This window comes from Pleurodeles waltl, chromosome 4_1, assembly GCF_031143425.1.
Source record: "Pleurodeles waltl isolate 20211129_DDA chromosome 4_1, aPleWal1.hap1.20221129, whole genome shotgun sequence".
NCBI classification, from domain to species: domain Eukaryota; kingdom Metazoa; phylum Chordata; class Amphibia; order Caudata; family Salamandridae; genus Pleurodeles; species Pleurodeles waltl.
In genome coordinates this window covers 93,674,863-93,682,886 of record NC_090442.1, presented here as the reverse complement: position 1 = coordinate 93,682,886, position 8,024 = coordinate 93,674,863, and the positions used below count along the sequence as shown (strand labels likewise).

The following is an 8,024-nucleotide window of genomic DNA, read 5'->3' as shown; positions in this document are numbered from 1 at the left end:
ATCTTCATGCCCCACACGGAGTACTACAGGGTTCCTGCATCTCAGACTTGCCCAGTGATTTAAACCCACAGTATTGGTAATTCCAGATACAAGAGTACCACATCTGAATTGCGAGACCAGTCAGAAAGTGGGGCAGTCTGTTTTCCTGTGGGTGAGGACTGCAAAGTGCTGTTGGTCTTTCTACTGTGGAATATTGAGTGGTCTTGTCCTCTGAAAGGCATCTTGGAGCTACCAGCTCTCGCAAAAGGCGGGAGCACTGATGCCCTCCACTCACATCCCAACTCCCCCACCCCCAGCCGAGGGCTTCTCTCCCATCAGCCCCTTCGAAAAGGCTCGCTCAGAAGGGTGCGCCGCAGAGCGCGAGGACGTCTACCCACAGCCTTCGGTGTCCTGTTATTGTCACACCCAGGTATTGTTAGTCGCATTGAACAAGTAGCCACGTGCGCTCTCTGTGGAGACAGGTCTTTCTTCTGATTGGACGTTCTTGGAACCTAATCACACATGCATTTAACTTCTGTGGCTTCAGGCCTAGTATCAGGGTGGGGAGGAAATGAAATCCTTCTTTCCAAGAGCCTGTTAGGATTCTGAGGTGGTTCCTTACAGTGGGAGAAAAAAAGCAGCATCACACAACGCCCTCGCCAGCAGGTAACCTGCACTTATCTACGCCGTGTTATTGCTTTTTTTTCTCTATTAAATTCTGTTTCCGTTCAACTGCTCTATCTTGCTTTATTTTGGTTTGTGTTTTTTGTCTGGCCTGTGTTTAACCGCTGTAAAGCGGTCGAGACACCGTAATGTGGAAATTATTTTGACAAAAATAACTGGATCTTGCTTTGCGTTGGGATTGTCCATAAATGCCAGCAAGCAGCTGTAACTCGTACTTATACGTTACACACACTGCCCCGGTGATGTAACTAACTTAACTTTCTCTGTTTTTGTGCACCAAGTTGTTGTGTGGTTTAACATGGTCCATTACGCCACTGCTCTTTGTCAGATTTAACAATGTTTGTATTTTGCACATTATTGTTGATTTTTGCTGTGACTTTAGAACACATAAAGAGGAGCTAAACACTCAATGCTTAAAAATGTTTGTGGCAGCAAAATCTAAGAATAGTGTTTTGTCGACATAGCAGATAGGAAAGAGACCTAATTAATGATATTTTATATGTTGCTTTTTTCCTTGTTTTAGGCACTGATGCAATCCAATTTTTATATCTGGATTAAAAGCATCCTTATCTTATTCACCATCCTCATAAAATAAAACAGCACAGACCCTCTTAACTCTTAGTGACTGCATGTCGTCTGCACATATGCACAGTTCTAGGGTTGGTGGTTCCATCATTTTCAAATGCTTTTTTATTTACATTCTATACCTTTTTTTTTTAATTTCAGTTCTACTTTTGAGTTTAAACTACTCTTCCAGGTTACAGTAATTCAAAATGAACTGTAGTTTTTCTTTTCACCTTTAGGAGTCATATTTTCATGTGATATGCATCAATAGTACAACTGTTCTAAGTATACTTGCCTTCTAAAGAAACATGTCTGTTGTTCTATTGGAATTACATTAAATGGTTATTTATTTATGCATTTATTTTATTCATGTTCAGTAGCGTAACCAGTCATGGCTCGCAGAAGGGAAAAGGGGCGGGCGGCACCGGACGTGGCGGGGAGGGTGGAAACAGCAAAAAAAGTAGTACAACTGTTCTAAGTACACTTGCCTGCTAAAGAAACATGTCTGTTGTTCTATTGGAATTACATTAAATGGTTATTTATTTATGCATTTATTTTATTCATGTTCAGTGGCGTAACCAGTCATGGCTCGCGGAAGGGAAAAGGGGCGGGCGGCACCGGACGTGGCGGGGAGGGTGGAAACAGCAAAAAAAGTATAATTAAAAAAAAGTACCTTTCTTGCCGCACCGTTCCGATCCGCTCCTCTGGCTGCCAGTACTTGCAGGCACAGGCTCCCAGCCTGCCCTGTGGCCAATCCTAATGCTGCTTCCATTCTTTTGGCAGCATGAAAGCAGGGGTAGGATTGGCCTGAGCACCCTGCCTGGGCGCTCCGAGGCAGAGTGGAAGTCTCTGCCTGCTGTCTCCAACCGACAATACAGTGCTGGGTTGGAAAGAGCCTAGTGCGTATGTGTGTTTGGCGGCCCAAGGTGGCCGGCCAAACATATATGTGCATTGAGGGGAGTGCTGTGCTATCCCCCTAGGTCCCTGTCATGCCCCATGACCCCACCCCTTTTACAACAAAGCCATAATGTTTATTATGGTTTTGTTGTAAAAGTTTTGCTGCTGCTGCTGGCGGGGTGGCCGAGGCTCAGCCGCCTCTGGGTGTAACATAAGCCCCCGCAGCCCCAGCGGTGCGGGGGGTCGGCCCGACCTCCAAGGGGGTCGCTTCAGAAAATGTGGGAGGTGGTGGCCGGGAGGAGAGGGCTCCCTGTTATTTGCAGGTGGTGGGAGGGCTCAAATTTCATTACGCCACTGGCCACTGTTGCTTATTGTTAGAAATGGGGTTTCTGGTTGGCTAGGGTATGCATCTCAGCCAGGCAGAACTTACCCACTCTAGTCAGGGCAAGGGAGTTACACGTTCCAAGATAACCCCTGCTCACCCCCTTGGTAGCTTGGCACGAGCAGTCAGGCTTAACCTGGAGGCAATGTGTAAAGCGTGTGCACAACACACGTGATGTAATATCCCCACCACAAAGGAAACACAACACCAGATTATATGAAAATATACTGTATTGTACACAAGGCAATTATCAGACCAAACATCACATATCAGTACTATCCTGCTACCTTAGCACTTGTCAGAACATTACACATTAGTTACTCTGCAACCTAGCAGTAGTCACACATAACACACAGGTTACTCAGTATTCTGCAACATAAGCAGTAGTCAGGAAAACACGTTATTACATCACAGCACTTGTCATAAGAATATCATAAAATGCCCATAGTAGGAACATTAGAAAACATGTGGCAAGTTAGAAAAACATATTAGCAAGCATGTCCATAAAAGGAACATTTGCATACACATATGTAAAAACATCAAACGCAGGTAGGTAATATATGAATCAAACAAAAGTCTGTAGAAAGAACATTGGATTGCAACTATATTGGTCCTTTAAACAGTACCTAGTTGGATGAAGGCACCTCCAGGGCCTAGAAGGCAAACAATGGGGCCCCCGGTGCTCCTATGCGCAAAACGGGGGCCTCCCTTATACTCTGGGGTCAGAGGAGGGCGACTTGCAGCTCCTCTCTTTAAGAGACAGGCCCCCCCGGGGACCGTGATTACTGGGGGCCCCCCAGGGCCTCAACCGGCCCTCACGAGGGGGGCCAAAGCCAGCAAAAACAACTTAGGGCAGGAGGGGGGCACCACGCACCCCCTCCGGTTTAATGACAGGCCCCTCCCGGGACCTGTGATCTCTGGGGCCCCCCCCCGGGCCTCCACTGGCCCTTCCACCGGGGGGGGCACAATAATGCCCGTTTTACCTAATAGCAGAAAAGGAGCGTCCTGCTCCTAACACAGAGGCCAGGGGGAAGGGGGCACTCCCAGCGCCTTCCCCTGGTCCTGCCGTGAAGCCACAAGAAGATCAGACCCCTCCTGGGGCCCGAGCAGACACTTGTCTGCACCCGATGCGGTGCGCGAGTGTTCTTCCAGCTTCCCGGGCTGCTGCGGTGATCTTATCTAAAGGGGCACAATGCAGCAAGGAGCCTACAAGCTCCCAAGGCTCCATAAGCACGCTGCAATCAGCGCTATGGCAGCCGCAACTACGGAGAAGCACCCCTTGTGAAGAAATGGATGCAGGGGTCAGGGGCCACAGCACCCTGCCCATGGGGAGCAGAATCTTAAGACAAGGTCCTCAGGTGGAAGGCCCAGCTACAGGCCAGCACAAGGGAAAGGCAGCAAGTGGCAAGTCCTTCACAGTGACCAGGCAGGTCACAGGTCAGCACAGCAGCAGCAGTCCATGGCGGTTCCTGGTGAGTCCTTTCAGCCTTTGGTGTCCAGTTCCCAGATGATTCCGAGAGTCTCCAAATTGTGGGGAAAATTCCCCTGTACTTATAGTCAGTTCTTACAGTGTTTTACAATGGTAAGGAGAGGAGGTTCCAGCCAGTTACAACTGGTTCTGGGAGTGCCCCCTCTCTCCTTTCAGCACGGGCTCCAAACTTCAGTGGGGGGTTAACAACCCTATTGTGTGAGGCCAGGGCACAGTCTTTACAAATGCAGGTGTGCCCCGCCTCTCCCTTCTCTCAGCTCAGGAAGACTATTCAGTATGCAGATGCACCTCTGTGACACCTCCACCCTCCCTGTGTACAGGCTGTCTGAAAAGTATGCACAAAGCCCCAACTGTCACTCTGCCCAGACGTGGATTGGAGTCAAGCTGCAAAACACCAGAGTCATAAGCACAGATAAATGCGCACTTTATAGAAGTGGCATTTCTGTGACAGTAATAAAAAATACACCCACACCAGTAAGCAGCATTTATTATCACCATCACAACCATACCAAACACGCCTACGCTAACCCTCATAAATCAGACAATACCCCTTACACATAAGGCAGGGCATTTCTATTGCAATCCTATGAGAAGGCAGCACTCATAGCAGAGAGAGACCAAGTTAGGCTGTTTGTCACTACTAGGACAGGCCATGCAATATGGCACATGTCCTGCCTTTCTACATACATGGCACCCTGCCCATAGGGCTAGCTACGGCGTACCTTAGGGGTGACTTACATGTAGTAAAAGGAGAGTTCTGGGCCTGGCAAGTAAATTTAGATGCCAGGTCCCTGTGGCAGAAAACTGCGCACACAGGTCCTGCGCTAGCAGGCCTGAGACAGGTTTGAAAGTCTACTTCAGTGGGTGGCGCAAGCAGTGCTGCAGGCCCACTAGTAGTATTTAATTTACAGGCCCTGGGTATAGAGATACCACTGTACAAGGGACTTATAGGTAAATTAAATATGCCAATTAGGTATAAGCCAATCATACCAACTTTAGATGGGAGAGCACCTGCACTTTAGCACTGGTCAGCAGTGATAAAGTGCTCAGAGCCCTAGAGCCAACAGCGAGAGATCAGAAAAACCAGGAGAAGGAGGCAAAAAGACTGGGGATGACCTGGCCAAAAGTCCAACACATCCCCCTACCAGCCAAAAGCCAGGGGAGAACAATCAATACCTTGATGTACTTCCCTGATTGGGGCGATCGAACAAGGACCCAGGCCCACAACAGCAGGGGCATGTTCCAGTTCTACACCTTCCTGACTCCACTTGGATCTCTCTGTCAATGCTTCCCAGGCAGCCTAGACCAACCCACAGGGGTTCTCTAGCTGCCAATGGCCAGAACCAGGCCCCAGGCCATCTAGGAGCCTCTGGTCTCTGAAACCATAACGAGTGGGGGGCGGTAGCCCCAGGTGCAAAGCAACCTGTCTCCACTCCACTTCCAATCAGTTCAGGGGCTCTACCCTGCCACTGATCCACCAACCTAGGGTCCGCACCGATAGGTTCTACAGGGGCTAGAGGCGATGCTCTCCTCCATCTACCCCTCCTTCTAGGATCCCGCCCTCCTCTCCTAGGAGGGGTATCACCAGAATCCACACTTGCCAGGGTGCTGGGTACAGCAGCCCTGCACAACTCTCTTGCCAGCCCTGGATCACTACCTGGCGACTGACCACCCAACCTAGAGATGACACCCTTTGGTTGCACCGGGTTCCGGGATGGGCTTCCCCCTCCCTGAACCCCACTTCCAGAGTCCTGCGTCTCCCCACCTCGGGAGAAGCCACCAGAAGTTTCACACGGGGGTGAGCACACTAACCGCCTCCCCAACCAGGTCGGAGTTTACCCCCTGAACCTGTCTATCTAATCCAGGGACAACTCCCTTAGACTGGACCATTGCCCAGCGAACCAGGACTTCCTTGGGAGCACACCTATTCCCCATCAGGTCAGAGTTTACCCCCTGAACCTGATCATCCAACCCAGAGTCACCACCCTGTGGTTGAACCATTGCCTTGCGCACCAGGACTTCCTTGGGAGCACACCTACTCCCCATCAGGTCAGAGTTTACCCCCTGAACCTGATCATCCAACCCAGAGTCACCACCCTGCAGTTGAATCATTGCCTGGCGCACCAGGACTTCCTGGGGGGCACACCTACCCCCCACCAGGGAAACACCTTCCCCAAGGGCCACACATGAGTCTGGCTGGAGCAGGTCTCCTGACCTCTGCCCTTCTGACAGAGTCTGGATTCCCCTCAGCCCAGAAATGGTCTCACCAATGTCATTCCTGGGGGGCTCTGCTCTCAGAGCTGACCCCTGACCCTCCAGGTTCTCCACTGGAGCCCGCAGCCCCCTCTCAACCCTATGCCTGGATTTCTGCCTCCTCCGCTGTAGAGCGAGACTACCAGACACCAGGACCGGCGGAACACTATCACCAGCCACCCGCCCAAGTCCTAATGACTAAATGGGATCCTTCTGAACAGCTGAACAGCTTGCCCTATGGCACAAGCTAGGCTCACCTCCTGGCATTCACTCATGGAACCCTCCAGGACCTGGGACTGGAGCTCGGGTACCCTGGGCCTCAGCCCAACCCCATTCCCTCTCCTCTGAGACTGAACATGAGGTGCCTTACCCGCCCCAATACACTGGGACCTACCTGGGACACAAGCCTTTCCCACCACACCTGGTTGGGAAACAACTAGACCCCTCTCATTAGGAACACCCCCTAATGCCACACCAGACCCTCTGGTACGCAACCAGAAGTCTGCCTCCTTTGCAAGCTCCCAGAGAGAGCTCACACACTGACAAGTGTTGGCGTAACTCTGAAAAACAACAGCGAAGCAGGTGCTCTCCGACAATAAGATTAAACAGCCCTTCAAAATTGTTTACTGTGCTACCCTTCACCCATCCATCTAGTGCAATGCGGCAATCCTCCACAAACTCCTCCCAAGACTGGTGGGACAGTTTCTTACCACCCCTAAACCTTTTTCTGTATTCCTCAGGGGAAAAAACACACTTCACAATCAGTGCATTTTTTACAGTGGAGTACCCCTCCCTGTTACTCTCTTCTAGAGTCAGTAGGGCATCCCTCCCCTCCTCAGGAATAAAGCTCCCTAGGCCAGTTCCTCAATCCTTCTCAGGGATCCTGCGCTCTACCAGAGCCCTCTCATATTCCTTTAACCACTGACGTATGTCACCCCCCTCTTGGAACTTAGGTACCAGATCTATGGGTATGTGAGGAACATCTTTGCTACAGCACTCTACATTGCTGCCACCACTGGACTCCACCTGCAGCGCTGGTGAGTCCAGAACCTTCAGACTGCGCTCTAGAGCGAGTCTTTCTCTGGCAAAGGCCCTCTCTGCCATCCTCTCCTGTACTAAGGCCTTCTCTACCTCAGCCCTTCTCTCCTCAACAGCTAGGCGCGCTAACTTCAACTTCAGGTCCCTCTCTTCCCGCCTATCTCTTAGCTCACAAGGTGTCAAGGAAAGAGAGGTAGCCCTGCTTCTTACACTGGACCCAGCAAGGGACTCCCTATCACTGGGGCCTTCCCTGTCAACTGGTGTCCCCAACCGGTCATTCTCACCCTCCTGATCAGTCTCTCTACCACTCTCTAGGGATGAGGTCTGGGAGCCCTCCCTTTGGGAACCCCCGCTACACTCAGGATCCTCTGGACCCCCTAAGCACACTCCCTCCCTGGGTATATGTCACAAACCTTTCAAAGAAATTCAGAGATCTCCTGAGGTCCCCTTCTACAGGCAGCCCTCTCTCTCTACAGAACCCCTCTAATTCCTCCTGCGTGTAAAACGGCAGGTCCTCTAAATCAAAGGTAAGCCCCATCTTGAAAAGGTACAAATAACTCAAATGTGACAACCACAATACCCAAGCGTGAGAACTGAAAACAGGAAAAATGACCAAAGAGAGAAAGTTAAGAGAAGCCAAACGTGATGGTCTAAACGCAATCCTTGTAGTGAAATAATGAGTCACAATGGTATTGTGCAAGCGCAAGTCCTATCCTCACCGCTGACAACCAATGTTAG

General features: G+C 50.6%; 1 protein-coding gene across 1 annotated transcript in view; it reads left to right on the top strand.

Moving 5' to 3' along the window:
- The first annotated feature begins 550 nt into the window (after nt 1-550).
- Nucleotides 551-8,024, top strand: part of LOC138288434 (proto-oncogene Mas-like) — a 53,520-nt gene continuing 46,046 nt past the window's right edge. Inside the window, exon 1 of the mRNA XM_069229983.1 lies at nt 551-645. The gene's annotated coding sequence lies outside the window, so the exon portion shown is untranslated. The remainder of the gene's footprint in view (nt 646-8,024) is intronic.